The 24,901-nt window shown below is 41.8% G+C and overlaps 1 long non-coding RNA gene across 1 annotated transcript; it reads left to right on the top strand.

Moving 5' to 3' along the window:
* Positions 1-17,099: 17,099 nt before the first annotated feature.
* Positions 17,100-19,265, top strand: LOC118973862 (uncharacterized). Its single transcript, XR_005063384.2, has 3 exons — positions 17,100-17,238; positions 17,947-18,208; positions 18,948-19,265. It is a non-coding gene; the product is annotated as an uncharacterized lncRNA (long non-coding RNA).
* The last annotated feature ends 5,636 nt before the right edge of the window (positions 19,266-24,901 follow it).

The following is a 24,901-nucleotide window of genomic DNA, read 5'->3' on the forward strand; positions in this document are numbered from 1 at the left end:
ACGTACATATACATACAGCACTAGCAGAGCACAGATAAGATCCTGAGTGGGTAGCTCACTCTCATGCTTAAAGAATTTATGCCCCATACATTTAGCTCTTGCTTATCCAAACACATTCTGAAATCACTAAAAACTGACATAGATAACAGTATTCTCCTCACTTCCTATAATACCTGGCACTTAATATCATTCAGTAAATGTTAAGTGAAAATGGATAAATGATTAAGCCTATCATATAAATGTCAAAGTAGATGAGACTTTGGATATGCAATAACTCCTTTATTCTTTTATTCATACTCTTGATTGGTCTTTTACTCATACTCTTAATTGGTACCTAGATTTTAGAGTTTATAAAAATGTCATTATTTAAGTTCTACCTAATTTAATTTTCTCACATTATTTTAAATATTTTCAAAAGAATTCTTCTGGGCTCAATTATACTTCTTAAAGGATAACTACCTTGTGTAACAAAAATAAAATTAAATTGAAATAATAATATTCAAGATGGGCTCTCACAGGAGATCTATTGGAAAGGGGTCCCTAAACAATTTGGCTTTCAATTTTTGGGTGCCCTATCACCAGATTCATCTTCTTTCTCTAATTATACCTGCTAACAATACATTGGCTTCCCAGGGATGATGCTGGTCCCCATTAAACTCTGGCCCAAACATGTATGTTATAACACAAACTGTAACATTACTACTAAAACATAACTTGATAAGTTTAGCAAATAAGAGAGGAGAAATTAACACATAATAACCTGAATCTAAATTCTCTGGTTTACAAAATATGGCTTGTCTCTAAGATTTGAGGGCAAGGTGCCCAGAGAACTTCCCCCTTTCCATTCTTTAGTTTGATCTCTCATTTCCCGTCCTGGGTTCACAGCTCATATCACATTAGTCAACATTTAGTTACAAAAGCCATTTCTTCATTACTTCATTAAAACTAGTTCTATTCCAGAAGAATTGGCTATAAAGTAAAACACATTTTTCCCAATTATTTTCAATATAATTCTGCAAATGTACTTCGACTTATTTCCAAGATGAGAGTGACAGAGGAGAAGCTCCTATAAATCTCCATTTCCTGCAAATTTCTGCAAAGGTCAGCATCCTGTGTCAGATGTCATAGTCCTTCTCTGTACTCATCTCACATTTGACAGTAACAAATGACAAAAGAACTAAGCTGCATTAAAAGGCAGAAGAGAAACAGGCCGATTCCTGAAGCCTGGTGTTCTCTTGTTTTTCTCTACTCAGTAGCAGCATATTGAAAGCAAAAGCTTTATGCAAAACAGAAAGATAAGCAAAAGCTGAGCAGATGGTAACAAGCAGGCTGCTACACAAAGTCCAGGAGGTAGAAACATGTTAAACTGCAGAATTGAGCTAAGTTATCACCCTTACACAACTCTTCGTAGTTGAGTGGCTTGCTAGGCACACCTTTCTTCTCTCCTGAGTGCACCTGGGTTTGACGTCCTGCTCTTTGACGTGGCATTATCTCTTTCTCCAGAATAAAATGTGCTTTCCAAGGGACTTTCTAAACACGCTGTCCATGAAAGAAGCACAGAAACCCCTGACAGGTTGTTCAGAGGTTCACAGTATTAGGGACCTCGGGGAACCCACAAGAGTTTCAAAAATGAGAAAAGTGAAATTGCTAACTTATAGAAAGTCATAAAGATGATGATAATGTAAAAACATACAAAAATGTTTGTTATTAATGTAAAGTGCAAAGACAGAAGATGACATAGAAAATGTCCTAGCATAACAAATACTTAAAATATGCATATAAATGGATAAAAATCAAAAGAAACATGGAAAAAATGTATGTGTGCTAGGGTGGTGAGGTTATGATAATTATTAAACATTTAAAATTTACTTGAATGTAGTAACATAGTACAATCTAAAAAGCAATTGCTGTTCTTTGTTTTCATTTAAATATAAACATAACTGGGCCAAATCTCAAGACTTTCATTATCTCTTTTCTCTTTTTCACTTACTTAGGCAATAGACAATTATTGAGCACTAAATACAATGAAAGACTGTCTCTGTTCTTAACAAATTCACAATCTAATACAGACTCATGATGAAGAATAAAGTGGAGATGATGATGGCAATTACAAAATAATGTGTCTAGAAGAGTGCCTGGTTGGCACTCTAATTTACAGTTTATACTTGGCAACTAATAAACGTTTATTAAATGAATAAATGAATGAATCACTTATTCAGGAGGATAAACTCAAATTCAATTTGTGCTTCTTTCTTCTCCTTTCTTTCCTTTTTCCTTCCTCCTTCTCCTTCTCCCTGCCCTCCCCCTGCCCACTCCTTCTCCCTCTTTAACAAGGAAAGTGACAGAAAATTTCTGTGGATTAGCAGTGGGGGTCCTTCCATCAGCACAGTGGTTTGGGGGCGATAGGGTAGCAGAATCTAGAACAACTTCTGAAACTCAGTGCTTCGGGGACCACCTAAGCCTCTAGGAGGCAGCTGTGCATGGGGATTGGAAGAACACAGCCATAGGAGCACAAAAAAAAGAGGCACTTTGGCTGAGCTAAGAATAGAGTGGCTTTAGTCTCTGTTAAAGATTCACTGAAGCCTGAGCAGAGATCTCAGCCTCCCGTGGATAGGCACCCTCTGCACATTGTGTAGTGCCAGATTTCAGCAGGAACACAGTATACCAGTAACAAGCATAATCTCTGAGATTCTTGGACAACTGAGGGAAAGGAAGGAGCACCATTTCTCCATTTATGTTACAAATAGTTATTGAACTCCCATATTAAGCAAAGCTCCCTTCTAAACACTGGCAATACAATAGTAAAAGAGACCAGTTTGCTGATTCCATGGTACTTAGTCTTTGGGAAGACAGATCATAGGGTATACATACGTGAGATCCTTTTCGATAATGGCACATGCTATGAAGTATAGTTGGGATAGATTATGCTGGGGAATGGGTTCTTCTTTCCTTAGAGTGGCCCCTCTGAGGCAGTGACATCTGAGCAGAGACCTGAATGAACCAAAGAAAAGAGCCATGCAAACATCTGCAGAGAGATCCACACTGAAGAATCAAACAGTGCAAAGGCCCAGAGTCAGCAATGAGCTTGATTTGTTCAATTAAACAGAAAGAAGACCAGTATAGTTGGAGTGCAGTGATCAAACAGAAGATCTAAAATGAGGTCAGAAAGGAGGCAGAGTCAAGTCAGGGGTGAAGAGGTTGGTTTATAGTCCTAAGTGGTATAGAAAGCCATTGAAAGGTTTTAGAGCAGCAGAAATATGATCTGGTTTATGTTTAAAAAGTTCACATTGTGCAAAGGGATTAAAGGAGGGTCAGTATTTGGGAGACCACTTAAAAGGTAGATGTTATAGTCCTGACAAGGTAAAATCGTGGCAGGGAGGAGCTGGGGACAGCAGTGGAAGTGGTAAGAAGTAATCAGGCACAAAATCTACTTTGAATGTAAAGCTGACAGAAATTGCTAATGGATTGGACATGGGTGTGAAAGGAAGAAATCAAGGATGGTCTTCGGAGAACTAGATGATCTAGTTTAAAGGTGCTACACATGTCGAAAAGATACGGAGAGCAGCAGGTTTGAAGAAAGGGAGGAGGATACATGGTTCTTTTTGAGCATGTTAGCTTTGAGGACCCTACTGGAAATCCAAGTGGAAATGTATGTCAGGTAATTAGACATAATTTTGCAGCTCAGGCTAGAGGTTGCATTGAAGACATAAAATTGAGGGTCATCAACAGAGAGAGAGAGAGAGAGAGAGACCTGATGAGATCATATAGAATAAGGTGAGAGAGACTTTTGATTCGAAAAAAAATCTCTGGAGCATTTTTACACTTACAGGTCAGGAGAAATGGATGAGCCAGCAACAGGGATTCATAAAGAGTAGCAAAGTAGGAGAAATGACAGAAAAAGATATGACAGTAAAGCCAAGACAACGTTTTAAGAACTCATCACTGGGTGACAAATACTGAGAAATGACCCATGGATTTAGCAGGATGGAGGGAGGCTTGGCAAATGTTGATTCTTTGAAGTGGTAGAGATATAAGTCTGATTAGAATGGGTTGGAAAAAAGGAAGAGGAAGAAAAGAGAAAATAAGAAGACAACTCATTCAAGAAGTTTTGCTGTGAATGAGAGCAGTGAAATAGGCGAACATTGAAGGGAACAAGGAATGAGAGGGGAGAAGTTCTAAGATGGGATACAATAAATCATGCTAAGTGCCAGGGGGGATTAGCTAAAGAGAAGGGAGAAGGGAGACAGTTGTAGTAATGTGTCCTTGAATAGAGGAAAGGACATGGGATCCAGAATTAAACTGGAGCATCACAAGGGTGTTTTTAGATTTCCAGCTAGTAAGCCTAATAGGATCTTGATCAATTCATTGGAATAATAACAGTAACTGCATAAGCAATTTTATTTTTGCATGGGGAAGAGCATTTCCATGTATTATCTCACTGAATCTTCACATCAACTCTGTGAGGTCACTACTGTCATTATTCCAATTTTATAGAAAAGAAAATATGCTTCAGGAGATTAAATAAGTTGCCAAGTTCATAACACTAGTAAGTGGTAAACTGATGCTAACTTATAAACAGAGGCAGGAACAAAGTGTTATGAAAGAAGAGAAGAAAGGCCTCAAGCAACAGAAGAAGCCAAAAGTAGATGAACAGTCAAGGGTGAAGGTTAAACTTATCCACCCAGTATTTTTATGTATGTTTGGTTTTTTAAACTCATGGTCTGGGGTTCATCAGTTGTCACATTCCTTCCACAAAGAAGTCCCTTCCTTGGTTACTGTCTCTCCAACCAAGGTGCTCTAAATGGATAGAAATGTTAACTAATAAGGATCCAATAAAGCTTTCAAGCAAATTTAAATCTTACTGTTTAAAAAAGCTTTGTCTACAAAAATCTCTTGGACATAAACATGAGCGACTTCTTCATGAACATATCTCCCCAGGCAAGGGAAACATAAGCAAAAATGAACAAGTGGAACTATTATTAAGCTGAAAAGCTTCTGTACAGCAAAGGATACCTCAATAGAACAAAAAGGTATCCTACAGTATGGGAGAACATATTCATAAATGCAGATCCAATAAAGGGTTGACATCCAAAATATATAAAGAGCCCACGCACGTCAACAAACAAAAAGCAAATAGTCCAATTAAAAAATGGGCAGAGGAGCTGAACAGACAGTTCTCCAAAGAAGAAATTCAGATGGCCAACAGACACATGAAAAGATGCTCCACATCGCTAGTCATCAGAGAAATGCAAATTAAAACCACAATGAGATATCACCTCACACCAGTAAGAATCACCACCATCCAAAAGACAAACAACAACAAATGTTGATGAGGTTGTGGAGAAAGGGGAACCCTTCTACACTGCTGGTGGGAATGTAAGTTAGTTCAACCATTGTGGAAAGCAGTATGGAGGTTCCTCAAAAAGCTCAAAATAGAAATACCATTTGACCCAGGAATCCCACTTCCAGGAATTTACCCTAAGAATGCAGCAGCCCAGTTTGAAAAAGACAGATGCACTCCTATTTTTATCACAGCACTATTTACAATAGCCAAGAAATGGAAGCAACCTAAGTGTCCATCAATAGATGAATGGATAAAGAAGATGTGGTACATATACACAATGGAATATTATTCAGCCAAAAGAAGAAAACAAATCCTACCATTTGCAACAACATGGATGGAGCTAGAGGGTATTATGCTCAGTGAAATAAGCCAGGTGGAAAGAGACAAGTACCAAATGATGTCACTCATATGTGGAATATAAGAACAAAGGAAAAACTAAAGGAACAAAACAGCTGCAGAATCACAGAACCCAAGAAAGGAATAACAGTTACCAAAGGGAGGATGGGTGGGAAGGGAGGGATAAGGGTGGGGGAGAAGAAAGGGGGCCTTACAATTAGCATGTATAATGTCATGGGGGAGGCACAGGGAGGGCTGTGCAACACAGAGAAGACAAGTAGTGATTTTACAGCATCTTACTATGCTGATGGACAGTAACTAATGGGGTATGTGGGGGGACTTGGTGAAGGGGGGAGTCTAGTAAACATGATGTTCCTCATGTAATTATAGATTAATGATACCAAAATAAAATAAATAAAATAAGTAAAAAAGCCTTGTCTCTCCTCTCTATCATTTCTGAAACATGGAAGAAATATAATTGTCCAAAAACTCAGATTCTAATCAAAATCTAAAGCTGTCCCACCCTTAACAGGACATCTGGTCATTGTATTAAAAACCAGTCTCTTTTTACAGGCAGAAGAGAAGAAAACAGACAACTAAATTAGCCTGGAGACATGACTGGAGTGTTTTCTATCAAATCCCTCAAAAAGGCCACTAAATTCTGATGAACTGTTTGCAGGCAGACAACTAGACTGGGCCAAACTGGCCAGATGTTAAGGTGACAAAATAAAATTTTGTTTCTAGCCTACAACTCCACCGGATGACATCTGCTTTGATATACTTTTCAAAATAGTGTTTCAGGAACAAACTGTCACCAGTTCTTGTTTTTTTCCATTTAGGTCCAGAAAATGTATGTTATTTTTTTCTTCCCACTTCCCACGTGCCAGCTAAAACCACTTCTTTTTTTCAAACTATCTGCAAATATAACTCCTCCAAAAAAAGAAAGTTGCTAAACCATTACTTTCTGTATAATCTCTTTTATTTTTTCTCTATATTCACTGATATATCCTTTAGATTAAGTAATTTTTAATTTTGTCATTGGAAACTACTGTTCTTTGTAGCATCTTTCTTGTTTTTCTTTTTTTTTTCACAGGCATCTGTATTTTTGTTGGTGGTTGGGGAATTTGCCGTTCTTTCTTACACATCATCACCTATTTTTCAGTTTATTCACAGGTTCCCACACTGGGGGAAAAAGAAAGAGGATGTATATCTACAGGCATATATCCCCATTCACTCACTCAATAATTTTGTGTTGTATTGTGTCTTGGTACTGTTTTTGATGGGTGATACACAGTAGTGAAGAAAACAAGGAAATCCTGACCTCAGAAATCTTATTGCCCAGTAGGAATAATAGGCAAAAATGAAATAAAACAAACAAGTAGATAGATAGTATAATGTCTGACATATGTTAATAGATAAAATAATAAATACTGTATTAACAAAATAAAGCAGGGCAAGGCCCATATACTATTGTATTTAAAAATAACAGATGGGAGACTATATAGAACATGGCTCTGGAATTAAACTGCATGGGTTTCAGTCCTGGCTCTCTTTTTTTTTTTTTAATTTTTTATTAAGGTATTATTGATACACATTCTCATGAAGGTCTCACATGAAAAAACAGTGTGGTTGCTACATTTACCCATATTATCAAGTCCCCACCCATACCCCAGTGCAGTCACTGTCCATCAGAGCAGCAAGATTTGCCTCTGACTCTTATGAGCACTCTGACCTTGGGTAAGTTACTTAACCATTTGTGTAACTCAATTTTACATATATAAAGTGGGGATAATAATAGGACCTACTTCACAGGGTTGTTGTAAGGATTATTTAAAATATGGAAGCACTTATAATAGTTCCTGACATATAGTAAATTCAATAAATGTAAGCTATTATACTATTTAGAGGCCCAGGGACTGTTGGTGGGGGGGAGTGGGGGTGCTATTTCAGAGAGAATGTTCAAAGAAGGCCTATGTGAGGAAGCGAATGAAGTGAAGGAGAGAATCATGTGATGTTAGGCAGAAGGAAAAGCATCTAGAGAACAGTGAGCTTGGTATGGCTTGAGCAGAACAAGTGGGTAAGGGTTGTAGGAAACGCAGTAAAAGTTGGGGGCCAGGTCCATGAGTCTTGTAGGCCACAGGAAAACTTCAAGTGTGTTGTTCTAAGAGTGTTGAGAAGCAATCAGAGGGCTTCCAGCAGAGGGGTATATGACCTAATGTTTAGGAGGACCATCCTAGTTGCTGTGTGGAGAATAAACTACATAGGGGCTGTTAAACATTTACCAGCACATGACTGCAGAGTATTCAAGCTATATTAATAGTAGAAAAAAGGAAGGTGCAGAACAGAATGTATGGTATATTTCCATTTGCATAGGAAGAAGAAAAACGTGTGTTTGTATATATCCATGTTTATGTCTATATACACATATTTAGATATATGCAAAAAATGTTATACATGTAATCTATGTATATGTGTATTTTCTCATATATATGTAAGCAGCTGATAACTGTGATCACCTTTGCACTTGATCTTAGCCAAAAAGCCAACCTGTTATGATAGATATCAAATGAAATAGTCCTGACAAAATAGTTTATTTCCCCCTAGGGTAACAGTCTACAATGGGTGTTGCAGATCATAGGACAACTCTTCACCACACAGTGATTCAGGGTCTCTAGCCATATATGCCCAGCTCTTTGGAAGAAGGGGACAACTGATTTTGGTATCTGGCAAGCAGATTTTGCCAATGATACGTTGTGTCTCTTCAATCAATTGGTATAAGTCCTTTATTTCTGGAATATCCTTTTGATTTATATCTTAAATATTTCTTAAATGTCCCCTTGAAACACTTATTTCAGTGTTTAAACTGAAAGACACCAATCATGCCTATATACGTTTTCCTTTCCTTGTCATCCAAAATTATAGCTTTCCTCTCTGACGTTTACTATCCTTTTTAAATTTTCATTTTGTTCATTTTTTTTCTCAGTCCTGTGCTCCGTACCTGCCTCACTAGGTTTTCAGCAATGCCTTAATTTTCCTTTGTGCTGCTTCCTGTGTCATGTTTGCATCTGCAATTTTTATTTTCTTTCCACTTTTGCCTGGGCTCTGGTGTTTCATGTTTCATCAGCATGAAAATAAGCATGTCTTCATGTTTCTATCTTTTCTTCCATGAACTCTTACATCTTTGTTTTGTGCTGTTGTTTTATACTGATGGATTTAATAGAGATAAAATTTTAAAGCTTAATTCACAGCAATTTGCTTGGTCTCAATTTTTATGTGTTCCATGATGAGAATTCTTCACCTGCCATTTGTTTTGCTTGGTTTCTGCCACCTCGTTCTTTCTCCTCTCTTTTGGTATCCCTGTGCTAGCTCATTTCTTTCCTTTTTGATTTAATTACTCAACTTGAAACAAGGTAGCTCTCCGAAGACTAGCTATTTACTGGAGTTTTGTGTGAGAGAGGTCAGGACAAACTCTCCTCATAGCACAGGCTCTGTGAGTCAGTTCCTGTAGGTTTTGCTTCTCTGCAGCCTACTTGAGGTCAGCATCAAAGGGATGTCACAATGCAGTCCTTCTTCCTCTCCCTCTTCCCTCAATAGCAGACAGCTTCCTGAAAAATATGATTAGTCTATGATATTTTTTGCTCAAATCTACTTCTTCAGCTCTTTCTCAGTACCAAAATGAGTCCAGAGAAGTTCCCACCACCAGCACCTTATTCCATTGTTGCAAAAAAGAGATTATTGATTCTCATCTTAAGCTACGCACTTTATTATGGAGTCATAGGTTCTGCTGGCTTTTTTTCAGATCTGTGCCTCTGGACACCATGCTTCCCTGCATTTTTGACCTTTCCCACTTTGGATGACCCTTCTTCCTATTTTAGCTTCAGATGCCTTCTAATTTCAACAGATACAAAATTGACATTACTGTTTCCATTCTTCTTGTTATTTGTGGGTGGTTTCCAAAAGGAAAGGCAGGAAAGACTAACTTTTCTTTGTTGTGTTAATACATAGATACCTTCAGAAGATAATTTTGCATTAATTCTGCCTAGCATTTAATAGTCCTTTCAGTCCAAATACCTCCTTAGCTCTGGAAATGTTTTCTTATTTCTGTGATAATTTCCTCCCTTCTATTCTCACAGTCCTATGCCTACAATATCAGCTATATCTATCTTCTATGTCTTTTGACATTTTCTTTCCTTCTTTCCTTCTTTCTTTCTCTCCTTCCTTCCTTCCTTCCTTCCTTCCTTCCTTCCTTCCTTCCTTCCTTCCTTCCTTCCTTCCATCCTTCCCTCCCTCCCTCCCACCCTCCTCTTTTTCTCTCTCTTTCCCTTGCTTCTTCCTTATTTTTTGGCATACCATTTTGGAAGAATTTCCCAATTCAAATTTCCAACTCATGAATTGCATATTCAGCCCAACTACTAGGTTTAGTGATTATATTTTTAAATTTTTCATTTATTCTGGTTATTTCGTAGCAGTCTCTTTTTTGGATATGATACTGTGGGTAAAATTGCAGTATTTCCAGAGATTCTGGAATCTCTCACCTAGCTTTAGTGCATCTCCATATCAATAGGTGTTTCCAAGGGGTGGAGAAGTACTCTATCTCCGTATTGGTAGGTAATTACATGAGCCAGTGAGGGCTTACCTGGACTGGAGAGGTTGAGTGGAGCTCTCTTCTGCAGCCGTCTTGAGAGAGATGGGATGACTGCTTGTACGAAATAAACAGGTTTCTCCCACTATATTTCTCCCTTTAACTGATTTTGGTTTCAAAGGTATTTTGCCCTGGGATTTTCCCCCTGGAGTTATATCCAGTGATAGTCAGCAGGACCATCTGAACCCGAAATCTGTCTACATGGGTGCGGCCCTTTGGTGGGCTGCCTCTAGAGATGGTGGGGAGGTGCTGGGAACCCCCCGTGGATGGTAGGGAGGTCCCAGTGGCTGCAACGGTAGAGGGTGCAGCTTCACCCTGGAGCCCCCTATCTGTGGGGCTTCCAATTAGAGAGCTCCTAGTGAAGAATTGGTTGAGGGAAAAGCACCTCTTAGAGGGGTGGAGCCTTTTCCAGAACTGGGGAAGGGTGGAGACACCAGAAGCTGTGGAATTAGTCCTCCATGAGATAGAAAACTGCATAGAGGCCCTGAGTGGCCATGTAGCAGCTGGAATTGTAGGATCTCTTTTCCTCGATATAGTGGAAAGTTATCGAGGAAAGAGAGAGGATTATCGAAGAGAGAGAGAGAGAGAGAGACTTCATCAGGAGAGAGACACAGTTCAGCATCGCTTGGAGAAGCAGGGTGGACTCTTCAAAGGGAGGAGCCACTCCTTCCCCAGATTGTGGAGCACTGCATGCTCCACACCTATACCCAGGATGAGCTGGTGGATGTGAGCATCCATTTTCAGCAGGAGCTGTCAGAACCTCTTCCTAAATGGCCTCTGTGTCTTTGGGATACAGGGATTGAAAACATTATTATGTCAGGTTCTGAAATGGGTAGACTGGCTTCCCTGACAACTCACCCTTCCCTCTGGCAGTGGTTGCAAAGTGCCCATCACACCTCAGGGCAGTTTGGCCTGATCAGGGTGATTTGCCATACTTAGCCACTAGCTGGAAAATGTATGCAGAACTCCAACAGATGTTACAGGAGCTGGGCATGAAAAATATCACCAATAATATGAACACCCAAGGCCCCGATGAGGAGTTGTTCACCATAGGAATGAGCAATCTGGTGCTCCATACAGCTCCCCCATTTCTCTTTGTGTCCCTAGTGACTATTCTTGCCTCCCACACAGGGCAACCCATAGGGAGGCTGCTCATACTTTAGCAGATCTGGGGGAAGTTGAAACAATAAGAGCCCAGAAGGAAGTACAGGTTACAGCTGAAAGGAGAGGTGCAAAGGGCCCTGTGAAGGTCTCTGTTGGGTCCGAGCAATCGACCTCCAAATAACCAGGAGATGATGCGTGGATGCAAAACCAAGAGCGTTTATTGGGTAGCCAGCATGCTGGGGTCTCACACTAGCAGGCGGAGACCCGAAAGTACAAGTTCATTCTTCTTTTATACATAGGAATGGGGCAGTGCGCAGAGTGGGCCATGCGCACAGAGCAGAACGGGCCGTGCGCAGAGTGGGCCCAGATATGACCTGACCCTCACCACAACCAACTCGCTCACCAATCACCTGGACCGGTTCCCTCCAGGTGGCGTGACACTCCTGACTGCCGGGTGGGTGAGCCGTCCACCTTCCACTGGCCGGGAGTATCTGGCCAGCCCTGGCAACTGTGTTGGCCAAATCCCTGCAACTCCTGCAACCTCCCCCTGATGTGACCTGTCTCTCACAAAATAAAGTCACCTACAAAATGGAGCAGCATTAGTCAGGACTCTTCATCCCCCCTTGAGTTTTATTCTACTTCAAATCTTTGAAGTAATGGAATAGGGTCTTCCTTACTCAAGGGCCTGTACTGAGATTTAAGGACCATGAGTTGGATGGTGGAGATCCATTTCCGTACAAATTTGAGGAGGGCATTGATAAGGCAGGGGCCACATGTAAGAGCCAGTATCAGAAGTAAGAGGGGACCTGCTACTGCTGATAATAAAGTTGTTAGCCATGGGGACCAACTGAAAAGGCATCTTGGACCTGAAACAAAGCTTGTACAGAGGAAAGAAAGTTTTTATCATTTTGCTCAGTTAACAGATCCAGCTCACAAATTGGGAAGGATCGGGGGAGGCCTACCAAACAGGATTTCAAACGGGGTCATGCTCAATCTATAGGGAGTGTTCCTGACCCTGAACAGAACGAAGGGGAGGAGAGTCACCCAGTCACTGCTAGTTTCTAGGGTTAGTTTGGTTAAAATCTCCTTAATGGTCCAATTCATCCTTTCTACTTGACCTGAGCTTTGGGGATGATATGCACAGTATAGCTTCCAATTAGTCCCCAATATATGGCTCAGCCCTTGTGTTACCTGAGAGACGAAAGCTGGTCTGTTGTCTGACTCAATAAAAGCAGGAAGCCATACCATGGAATAATGTCTTCTAGGAATTTCTTGGCAACTACTACAGCAGTAGTTTATCTTTTGGTTAGAAAGGCTTCTACCCATCCGGAAAAGGTATCTATCTAGTTCAGCGAAGCCAGGAATCCAGAGGCAGCAGAACCCTGCTGTCCCCAAGAACTCTCTGACAGCCCATCTATAGTCTGGCCTTGGTAGCTGGAAAATAGTCTCTTCTCTGGCCTGGAATAGCCATCGGTGTCCCCCTTTGAGTTTGTATCCCAAGTAGGTGACTTCTTTCAGATCTCCGTGGAGGGCCTCGTCGAAGATGTTCGGTGAGTTCTTGAATCCTTGAGGCAACCTGGTCCACATTAGTTGACCATTCAATCTGTCCCCTGGATCTCTCCATTCAAAAGCAAACAGCAGTTGACTTGAGGCAGCTAGCGGTAAGCTTTGCTTCTTGGGGGATCGGGTACTGCCACACACGGACAGGGGTGGCAGTGGCCTTTAGTTGGACCACTATCAGTGCCTGATACTTTGTCCATCCTATGCCTCCCGTCTCGGCCCATACTTCTGGGATCACTTTTAGCCACTTATCGAGGAGCTCATAGTTGTATTTTTCTCTTCTTGGGCTGGTGTAAAGTCTATGTTCATCATTAAGGGGGCTCCACTCTGGTCGTTTTCAGAAACTGAGTCACCCTGAAAGTGGATGTGGACTCCCACCTTGGATAGCAAATCTCTCCCCAGAAGTGGGTAGGGGCACTCAGGGATAACCATGAATGAGTGGAATACCCATCCCAATTTTAGGTCTATGGGTCTTCGGGTAGTCCATGAATATCGGTTAGATCCTGTGGCTCCCTGTACCCTGGACTGTTTGGGAGAAAGGGGCCCCATGGGGTTCCCAAGGATTGAATGTTCTGTTCCAGTGTTGACCATAAAAGTCACTGGCTTCCCCTCCACATTCAGGGTTACCCAAGGCTCAGGGAGGGGGGGCCGAACCCCATCCCCCTCAGTTGTCTAAGCCTTCTATCTGGAGGACCTTGGGTACCCTGACTTCTGTCTTGGGGCATTCATTTTTCCAGTGGCCTCTCTCTTTGCAGTAGGCATACTGATCTCTCTGCAGCGGGTTCCGGCCCTTGGGGGAGGCTTTGGGATCTCGAGGGCCCCATTGTTCAGTCAGCCTTTTTAATTCTTGGTTCCGGGCAGGACCTTCTAACAAATTAGCCAACAAAATCTTAGCCAATCTGCAGGTCTGTCGCTCTTTTGGGGTGTCTCGGTTATTGAACACTTTCTCAGCCACTGCCAAAAATTCAGCTAGCCTTTTTCCCTCAAAACCTTCTAATCTTTGTAACTTCCATCTGATGTCTGGGGCTGATTGATTGACAAAGGCCAAACTTACTACGGACCAGTTTTCAGCAGCTTCTGGGTCCAGGGGAGTGTAGGTCCTGTAGGCTTCCAGCAGTCTCTCAAGGAAAGCTCCAGGAGGTTCTGTGGGCTCCTGTTTCACCTGACTTACTTTAGACAAATTGGTGGGATGGTGTGCCGCCGCCCGGAGACCCCATCAGAATCTGGCAGTAGACAGTGAGCCTCTCCTTACTTTCGTCCGTATTGAAGTCCCAGCCGGGCCTACTCAAGGAGAATCTGATGTTTATAATATCTAAATCTGTGGTTGGTCTCCCATCAACCCCTGGGACTAGTTTCCTAGCTTTAGTCAGGACTCTCTCTCTTCAGTAGTAAAGGGAACCTGTAAAAGCTGATGGCAGTCATCCCAGGTGGGCTGGTGGGTGAAAAGGACCGAATCCAACAAGTGTATAAGTTTACTGGGTTTCTCAGAGAAGAGGGGGTTCTGCATTTTCCAATTATACAAATTACTGGTAGAGAAAGGCCAAAGAATTAAGAACTGTTGGCCATCGGGGCACGGTGGGCCCACTGACCGCAAAGGTAGGGCCATGGTGCCTGGGGTGTTCTCGGGAGCTCTTTGGTCTTGAGAGCGAGTATGGGGAGGACTAATCAAAATGGGTGGGTCCTCTGGGTCAGGTTCCTCTTCCATAGGTAAAGGTTCAGGAGGATTGGGGAGAGGAGTTTGTCCATATGGTGGTGGGTGGAAAAGGATGGATCTTCTGAAGAGGGGTCTGAAGGGGGGAGGACAGGATAAAGAGGTGGGGCTGAAGGAACCGAGGGATTGGGATTCAACTTGCGGGGTGCCTTAGAGGAGCTTGGAGCTTTAGAGGAGGCAGTGGCCACGAGGGTCACCTTTAAAGGTGAAAGAAGGGGAGCCAGCCATTTAGGTCAACTTTCCACTAGAGTCTGCCAAGTGGTGATGTAAAGAACTTGGTCGGGGTGCCCAGGACGTCCATATACAATGTCCTTGACCCTGAAAATGGTGGGGAGGTCAAACGTGCCCTCCTCAGGCCACCTGACTCCAAACTTAGGCCATTCATTCCTGGAAAAGATAGAAAATTTACCACTTTTTGACAGCAAGACCAAGATTTTTAGCCTGGGTTCAAAAGTCACTGAAGCGAGATACGAAGATATACAGAGGAGTAGAAGGAGTAGAGTGTGAATGGCCCATGCCAAAGAGAAACAAGAAGACAAGACAGACAAATATGAGTATACAAACAGAGAACACAATGTTAGGATGCCTTTTTCCAAAAAGAAACCAGATGAAGAGGAACGGCCTCTCCCATAAAAGGGCTCCGTCATGCTCTCCAAAAAGAAACAGAAACCAGATGTGGGAGGATGGCCTCTCCTGTAAAAGGGCTCTGTCAGGGAGTGACCTCTCTTCTCCCACCAGACTGAAAAATAAAGTCCAAAAAACAGAAGTGAGCGAGGGACGTCTCCGTGCTCACCAAGGTGCAGGAAAAATAATGCGTCCACCTAGTCCCCGGACCACCAGATCAGGTTTCCATCAATAAACGGCACAAATACAAGGACACACGGCACATAAACAGGCAAACACTGCAGTCACACTCACACTTACCCGCACGCTCCACACAGTCGCTGGTTATGGGAGCGAGATCCTGGATGAGCCCCCAAATGTTGGGTCCATACAATCGACCTCCAAATAACCGGGAGACACGTGGATGCAAAAGCAAGAGCATTTATTGGGTAGCCAGCATGCTGGGGTCTCACACTCGCAGGCGGAGACCCCAAAGTACAAGTTCATTCTTCTTTTATACATAGGAATGGGGTCGTGTGTAGAGCAGGCCGTGTGTAGACAGGGCTGTGAGCAGAGCGGGCCGTGCACAGAGCAGAATGGGTGGTGCGCAGAGCAGAACGGGCCGTGCGCAGACCCGGCCGGGCCCAGAGTGGGCTGTGCACAGAGTGGGCCGTGCACAGATCAGAACTGGCCGTGCGCAAAGCGGGCCCTGCGCACAAAGCAGAATGGGCTGTGCGCACAGAGAAGGCCCAGATATGACCTGGCCCTCACCACAACCAACTCGCTCACCAACCACCTGGACCAGTTCCCTCCAGTTGGAGTGACACTCCCGACGGCCTGGTGGGCGAGCCGTCCACCTTCCACTGGCTGGGAGTATCTGGCCAGCCCTGGCAACTGTGTTGGCCAAATCCCTGCAACTCCTGCAACCTCCCCCTGATGTGACCCGTCTCTCACAAAATAAAGTCACCTACAAAATGAAACAGCATTAGTCAGGACTCTTCAGTCTCAAGGACCAAGATGTGAGTTGATTTGATAAAGGCCGGGGTAGTGAAAGAAAAACTTGATGAGCAGCCCAGTAGGATCTTGTTAGAACTGTGACACCAATTAAAGCCAGAGCAGTAGTTCCAGCTCCTGAGGTCCTGGGCACAGAAGTCAAAGGCAAAGCCCCATATCAAACCTGTGTCCCTGTAAGACTTCCTGGGGACAGTACTCAGGCTCTGCCTGGGCTTTCACCCCCACAGGATGATGATTGGGCATCTGGTTTGACTGAGGGGAGGGTCAAGTCCCCACCTCAGGGGATGTGGTGGGGACCGGAAGCCACATGTGGAATTAGCAATTTATTGGTCCCCTGTGAATGTACAACATGTCCTGGTGCTGGTGGACACAGGAGCTGAATGTTCTCTGATTCATGGCATAAATATCATATCTCCATATCAATAGGTAATTACATGGGCCAGCAAGGGCTTATCTGGACTGGAGAGGTTGGGTGGAGCTCTCTTCTTCTGCAGCCAGGTTGAGAGAGATGCAGGATGACTGCTTGTAAGAAATAAATGGGTTTCTCCCACTTTATTTCTCCCTCTGACTGATTTTGGTTTCAAAGGTATTTTGCCCCAGAATTTTCCCCCTGGAGTTACAGATATGCTTTCAAGTAACTCTGAAGATATTAACTATTTTTAATATGTTCCATTAACTATATTTTTTATTGTGGGCTTGTTCTGTTGAATTTGGTGCTCTCTTTCATGTTCTTGGTTTTTGCAAAATGTTGATTCCTTCTTTTCTGTTCCTATTTGTAGGTTCAAGTCTAGACTGAACTTTATTCATAGTTGGAATGCATTTCCTCACTTCAAATGAGACCTCCTGTTTACCTGGCAGTGAATGCCTATTTTGATTACAGGAATGTGCTCCATGGGATTGTGGAGGGGTAGGCAGGCAGACTATGTAGGTAACTTCTCTTCTTGGCATGGTTTCCCTGACCCTCTGGGCATTGTCCTTTTTCTGTAATCTTAATTTACTCTGGAGCAGTGGTATGCTGGTAAATGTTTAACAACCAGACCTAGGGTGGAGGAGGAAGCCTTGATTTGCAGCCTTTGCTGATTTCCATAGTATAAATTCTCCTACCCTGGCAATTTCAAGCTAGCAATATAACATTACTGAACCTGAATTGGGAAGAGATATGCACAGAGACACCCAAGAGCCTGGCTTCAGCCCTCCACTGCTCTGGCTCTGCTGTGATAAACAACTACATTAGAAACTATGCCAATGGCTCTCATCTGAGCCCATACAGCAGTACCAGCTGCTGCAGGAGAACCTTCCGCAGTTGGCAAGTTGGTGGGGTTTTAGCAATAAGGCTCAATTGATTTCTTTCTTCCATTAACTACTCGAGTGCCCTCTTCCCAGTATGGGTTTTAGGTTCTTCCACTCTGCTCGATTTTTTTGTCAATAGATTCTCATTTCTTTTATACCTTTCAAAAATTTCTTACTATAATGTTGTTCTGGAAGCACCCTTTCTGGTTTTCTTATGCTGCTTTGAATTTATTTTTCTATTCTTTGCCATTTTGGTGGGATTTGGAGATGGAGAACCAAAGCAGAAGTCCTACTTCATGCCTTAACCTGTTTCATTAAAAGTCATTTTCTCTTTTACCTCAGAGGTTGTCTCCTCCTCCACCATTTTCCTGTAAGCTCATTGTCCTGAATGTTGGTTTGACAAACCAGGGCTGTGAAGAGGTTTCTAAGGAAACTGGATTGAGGCTGTTGACCACTCCACACAGGCAACAAGAGGGGAACACAGTGCTCTGTTCATAAAGGCCATTCACACTGACAGAGAAGAACAGCCCAGCATGTGCCCTGCTTGTGGAGTGACATGGGGTGACAGATATCTTCCCAAGGTGGCCAGAGCAGAAGGATCCAGGTGAGCATTTTCTACTCTGAATAGGCCAAATGAGAAGGCTACTCAGATTTATTCAGAAGGTAGTTGATGGTTGTCAGTCCCACATCTCCTCAATGAGTCTTTGGTTAATGCTACTTAAACTCAAACACTTGGAAGACCCTCTCTGGCCAGGAGCAACTTTTACTTCCCCCTGGAGAATGGTCAAGTAGACATAATACGGCTGTCCCTGGGGCAGAATCCCCTTCCAGTTAACTATTTGACAGGCACTGTTCTAAGCCTTTACATGAGTTAACTCCTTTACTCTTCATGACAATCTGAGTAGGTATTATTATTATCCTCATTTTACAGATGAAGAAACTGAGAAACAGAAAGATCTCACAGTCAGTAAGTGGTGGAGCTAGTATTTCAACCTGAGAAGTCTTGTAACAGTTGTGATGAGTTAGTACTGGTGGTAATTTCCAGATAGGTGTGTGGGTAAGTATGTAGAGTCTTTCCCTCTAAGGGAACACTCCCAAAGCACTGCTAAAAAACAATCAAGGAGCAGCAGCTCCCACATCTTTCTCAGCTGTGGGCTTTGCAGACTGTCCCAGGTCATATTAAAGAGGTGGATTTACAGCAAGCCTATCTCCTTGTTACAGAATGTTTTTTCCAGATATGAGCAAAACAGTATCTCCCATATCACATGTTCTTCTTATATTATGACTTTGATACTTTTCCTATATCTACACTGAAAATAATGCTATGTCACTTTTGAGGGTAGGTCATAAAAAGCAAATCAATGTCCATCTGGTTCTCCTGGACACCTCATCTAGAACCCCAACCATCATCCTGTAAAGAAGCCATAACCCATGGAAAGGTCCATATCGTCAGGAACTGAGGCCCAAGGAAAATATCCTGAGATGAACTCCCAGCCAACAGCCAGAACCAACTTGCCACTGGTATGAATGACACATCTTGAAAGTGGACCCTCCAGTCCCAGCAAGCCACCCCAGCCAATGAAATGTGGAGCAGAGATGTACTTCCTTTCTAAGCCCAGCCCAAAGTGCAGATTCATGAGCAAAATAGAGTATTGTTCTAAGCCACTTGGTTTTGGAGTGGTTTGTTATGCAGCAATAGATACATTCCTGGGTATTACCTGCTTGTCTTCACAAAATCCAAAACTTCAGTCTCATAGGTGGTGTTTACCCTGATGAAATTTCCCCAAGTTCTGCCAGCAAGTTGCTTCAGGAGAGGAAGAATATAAAGAATATATTTACAATCTTCCCCTGATTTCATCTTTTACTTGTAAATCTTTAATCTTGTTAGAATATATTTTAGTTTAAGGCTTGATATAGGAACCTAACTTAATTTTCTTCAAGTTATCACATAAAATTTTTGTTATATTTTCCATCATTTTGTTATTGATTTAACACATCACGATTATCATAATTTGTGACCCAAAAGGCAATATTATCAAAGTAAAGGCAAGCAAGAAACAAGCCTACTTGCAAAGAAAAGGAAAGCAAGGCAACTTGCTAATTTTGGCCCTCACACTGGATGGAGAAGGTAATCTCTGCTAAAATTTCATAACCACAAGTTAGCATTTATATAAATTTGTAGCCTGAATTCATGCTGCTTAAAAAAACAAAACAAAACAAAACCCTCAAGCAGAAAGCTTATTTCAGTTGCCCTGGGGTTACTGACATGTCAAATAAGCAGCAGAGGCAAACAAAAATCCTCTCTGGAGGACAATAATTTCAACACATGTAAGAATTTCCACATATAAAACTCCAAGAAATATGAGAGAAAAGTTAAAAATCACAAAACACAAGAAAACCAGGCACATGTGAAAAAGATACCAGAGATACCAGGATTAGACACCTAACAAATTCAGATACTGAAATTATCAGACACAAAGTATAAATAACTATGTTGAATATGTTCAAAGAAAAAAAAGAGATGAAAATAATGAGCAAGGAATTAGAAACTATGAAAAATGATCAGATTTGAGAAAGAATCAAGTAGAATTTTAAAAAATTGGAATAAAGTTGACATACAATATTATATTGGGGTCAGATGTCCACCATAGTGATCAACTAGAATTTTTAATTCAATACTATACTAATTAACAATTAAAATTCAGTGGAAGGATTAAATGGCAGATTAGACAGAACTAAAGACAGAATTAGTAAATTGGAAAATAGATCTCTGAAGACACTGAGGAAGAGATGAAAATAATAAAGGGTTATTAAATGATATGTATTATAGAAAGAGAAAAGTGAAAGATGGTGCGAGTGGGACAGTGGGAATCTCCTCCCAAAAACATATATATTTTTGAAAATACAACAAATACAACTATCCCTAAAAGAGAGACCAGAAGACACAGGACAACAGCCAGACTACATCCACACCTGTGAGAACTCAGCACCTGGAGAAAAGAGGTAAGATACAAGCCGCAGCCCAGTGGGACCCGAGGCCCCTCACACCAGCTCCTGGCGGGAGGAGAGGAGTTGGAGCCGGGAGGGAGAGGGAGCCCAGGACTGCTAAACATCCAGCCCTAGCCATCCACACCAGAGAGCAGACACACAGTGCATGCGTGGGGTGCTGGAAACTAGGGAAGCAGGACAGTAAGACCTGTGAGCGGGTCCTCCAGCTGGCGTCCCTGGGACAAAGGAAAGCGAGTGCTTTTTGAAAGTCTTAAAGGGACAGGGACCCCACAGCTGGAAGGAAGCATCCCGGGTCACAGTCCAGCAGCTGGAAATTCCAGAGAACTCCAGGCGCACTAACCCTCTGGGCAACAGCTCTGAGACCCCTCACAGAGGTAAACAGCCAAACAGCCCCCCATCCATTACCCCTCCAGGGCCCTGACATAGCAGAGAAGCAGCACGAGGCTGGCCACACCCACAGCAAGGGAGCTTCCTCCATACCTGCCGGGCAAGATACAGAGACCCAGTCTACATGTAACTGCCCAACACAAGCAGCTAGGGGTCGCAGTTGTCCCAGTAAAGAAAGGCCAGGAGCAAATGGAAACAGTCTTGACTCTCCCAGCTGACAGATAAGTCAATAGCATACCACTGCACCTATCAACACAAAAAGACAAAAGAATTTGATCCAGACAAGACTAACCCAGACATCTTCGACATCTTCTACATCTTCCCCTGAGAAGGAACCTGGGGAGATAGATTTAACCAGTCTTCCTGAAAATGAATTCAAAACAAAAGTCATAACCATGCTGATGAACTTGCACAGAAATATGCAAGAACTAAGGAGGGAGAATACAGAAATAAAACAATCTCTGGAAGGACGTCAAAGCAGAATGGATGAGATGCAAGAGACCATTAAATGGGCTTGAAAACAGAGAACAGGAATGCATAGAAGCTGATGCAGAGAGAGATAAAAGGATCTCCAGGAATGAAATAATATTAAGAGAACTGGGTGCCCAATTGAAAGGGAACAATATCCACCTTATAGAGGTACCAGAAGAAGAAGAGAGAGAAAGACGGATAGAAAGTGTCTTTGAAGAAATAATTGCTGAAAACTTCCCAAAACTAGGGGAGGAAATGGCCTCTCAGACCACAGAGGTACACAGAACTCCCATGACAAGGGATCCAAGGAGGGCAACACCAAGACACATAATAATTAAAATGGCAAAGATCAAAGACAAGGACAGAGGATTAAAAGCAGCCAGAGAGAAAAAAAAGGTCACATACAAAGGAAAACCCATCAGGCTATTATCAGACTTCTCAACAGAAACCTTACAGGCCAGAAGAGAATGGCATGATATACTTAATGAAATGAAACAGAAGGGCCTCGAACCAAGAATACTGTATCCAGCACGATTATCATTTAAATATGAAGGAGGGATTAAACAATTCCCAGACAAGCCAAAGTTGAGGGAATTTGCCTCCCACAAACCACCTCTACAGGGCCTCTTACAGGGACTGCTCTAGATGGGAGCACTCCTAAAAAGAGCACAGAACAAAACACCCAACATATGAAGAATGGAGGGGGAGGAATAAGAAGGGAGAGAAATAAAGAATCATCAGACCGTGTTTATAATACCTCAATAAGCCAGTTAAGTTAGACAGTAAGATAGTAAAGAAGCTAACCTTGAACCTTTGGTAACCACAAACTTAAAGTCTGCAATGGCAATAAGTACATACCTTTCAATAATCACCCTAAATGTAAATGGACTGAATGCACCAATCAAAACACACAGAGAAATAGAATGGATAAAAAAGCAAGACTCATCCATATGCTGCTTATAAGAGACTCACCTCAAACCCAAAGACATGCACAGAATTAAAGTCAAGGTATGGAAAAAGATATTTCATGCAAACAACAGAGAGAAAAAAGCAGGTATTGCAATACTAGTATCAGACAAAATAGACTTCAAAATAAAGAAAGTAACAAAAGATAAAGAAGGACATTACATAATGATAAAGGGCTCAGTCCAACAAGAGGATATAACCATTATAAATATATATGCACCCAATACAAGAGCACCAACATATGTGAAACAAATACTAACAGAATTAAAGGAGGAAATAGAATGCAATGCATTCATTCTAGGAGACTTCAACACACCACTCACTCCAAAGGACAGATCCACCAGAAAGAAAATAAGTAAGGACACAGAGGCACTGAACAGCACACTAGAACAGATAGACCTAATAGACATCTATAGAACTCTACATCCAAAAGCAACAGGATACACATTCTTCTCAAGTGCACGTGGGACATTCTCCAGAATAGACCACATACTAGGCCACAAAAAGAGCCTCAGTAAATTCCAAAATATTGAAATCCTACCAACCAACTTTTCAGACCACAGAGGCATAAAACTAGAAATAAATTGTACAAAGAAAGGAAAAAGGCTCACAAACACATGGAGGCTTAACAACATGCTCCTAAATAATCAATGGATCAATGACCAAATTAAAATGGAGATCCAGCAATAAATGGAAATAAATGACAACAACAACACTAAGCCCTAACTACTGTGGGACACAGCAAAAGCAGTCCTAAGAGGAAAGTATATAGCTATCCAGGCATATTTAAAGAAGGAAGAACAATAACAAATGAATGGTCTAATGTCACAATTATCGAAATTGGAAAAAGAAGAACAAATGAGGCCTAAGGTCAGCAGAAGGAGGGACATAATAAAGATCAGAGAAGAAATAAATAAAATTGAGAAGAATAAAACAATAGCAAAAATCAATGAAACCAAGAGCTGGTTCTTCGATAAAATAAACAAAATAGATAAGCCTCTAGCCAGACTTATTAAGAGGAAAAGAGAGTCAACACACATCAACAGAATCAGAAACAAGAAAGGAAAAATCACGACGGACCCCACAGAAATACAAAGAATTATTAGAGAGTACTATGAAAACCTATATGCTAACAAGCTGGAAAACCTAGGAGAATTGGACAACTTCCTAGAAAAATACAACCTCCCAAGACTGACCCAGAAAGAAACAGAAAATCTAAACAGACCAATTACCAGCAACGAAATTGAATCGGTAATCAAAAAACTACCCAAGAACAAAACCCCCGGGCCAGATAGATTTACCTCAGAATTTTATCAGACATATAGAGAAAACATAATACCCATTCTCCTTAAAGTTTTCCAAAAAATAGAAGAGGAGGGAATAATCCCAAACTCATTCTATGAAGCCAACATCACCCTAATACCAAAACCAGGCAAAGACCCCACCAAAAAAGAAAACTACAGACCAATATCCCTGATGAACAAAGATGCAAAAATACTCAACAAAATATTAGCAAACCGAATTCAAAAATACATCAAGAGGATCATACACCATGACCAAGTGGGATTCATCCCAGGGATGCAAGGATGGTACAACATTCGAAAATCCATCAACATCATCCACCACATCAACAAAAAGAAGGAAAAAAAACCACATGATCATCTCCATAGATGCTGAAAAAGCATTCGACAACATTCAACATCCATTCATGATAAAAACTCTCAACAAAATGGGCATAGAGGGCAAGTGCCTCAACATAATAAAGGCCATATATGATAAACCCACAGCTAACATCATACTGAACAGCGAGAGGCTAAAAGCATTTCCTCTGAGATCGGGGACCAGTCAGGGATGCCCACTCTCCCCACTGTTATTCAACATAGTACTGGAGGTACTAGCCATGGCAATTAGACAAAACAAAGAAATACTAGGAATCCAGATTGGTAAAGAAGAAGTCAAACTGTCAGTATTTGCAGACGACATGATATCGTACATAAAAAACCCTAAAGACTCTACTCCAAAACTACTAGAGCTGATATCAGAATACAGCAAAGTTGAAGGATACAAAATTAACACACAGAAATCTGTGGCTTTCCTATACACTGAAATAAACTAATAGAAAGAGAAATCAGGAAGACAATTCCATTCACAGTAGCATCAAAAAGAATAAAATACCTAGGAATAAACCTAACCAAAGAAGTGAAAGACCTATACCCTGAAAACTATAAGACACTCCTAAGAGAAATTAAAGAGGTCACTAACAAATGGAAACTCATCCCATGCTCCTGGCTAGGAAGAATTAATATCGTCAAAATGGCCATCCTGCCCAAAGCAATATATAGATTCGATGCAATTCCTATCAAATTACCAACAGCATTCTTCAATGAACTGGAACAAATAGTTCAAAGATTCATATGGAAACACCAAAGACCCCGAATAGCTAAAGCAATCCTGAGAAGGAAGA

Source organism: Manis javanica, chromosome 1 (assembly GCF_040802235.1).
Source record: "Manis javanica isolate MJ-LG chromosome 1, MJ_LKY, whole genome shotgun sequence".
NCBI classification, from domain to species: Eukaryota; Metazoa; Chordata; class Mammalia; order Pholidota; family Manidae; genus Manis; species Manis javanica.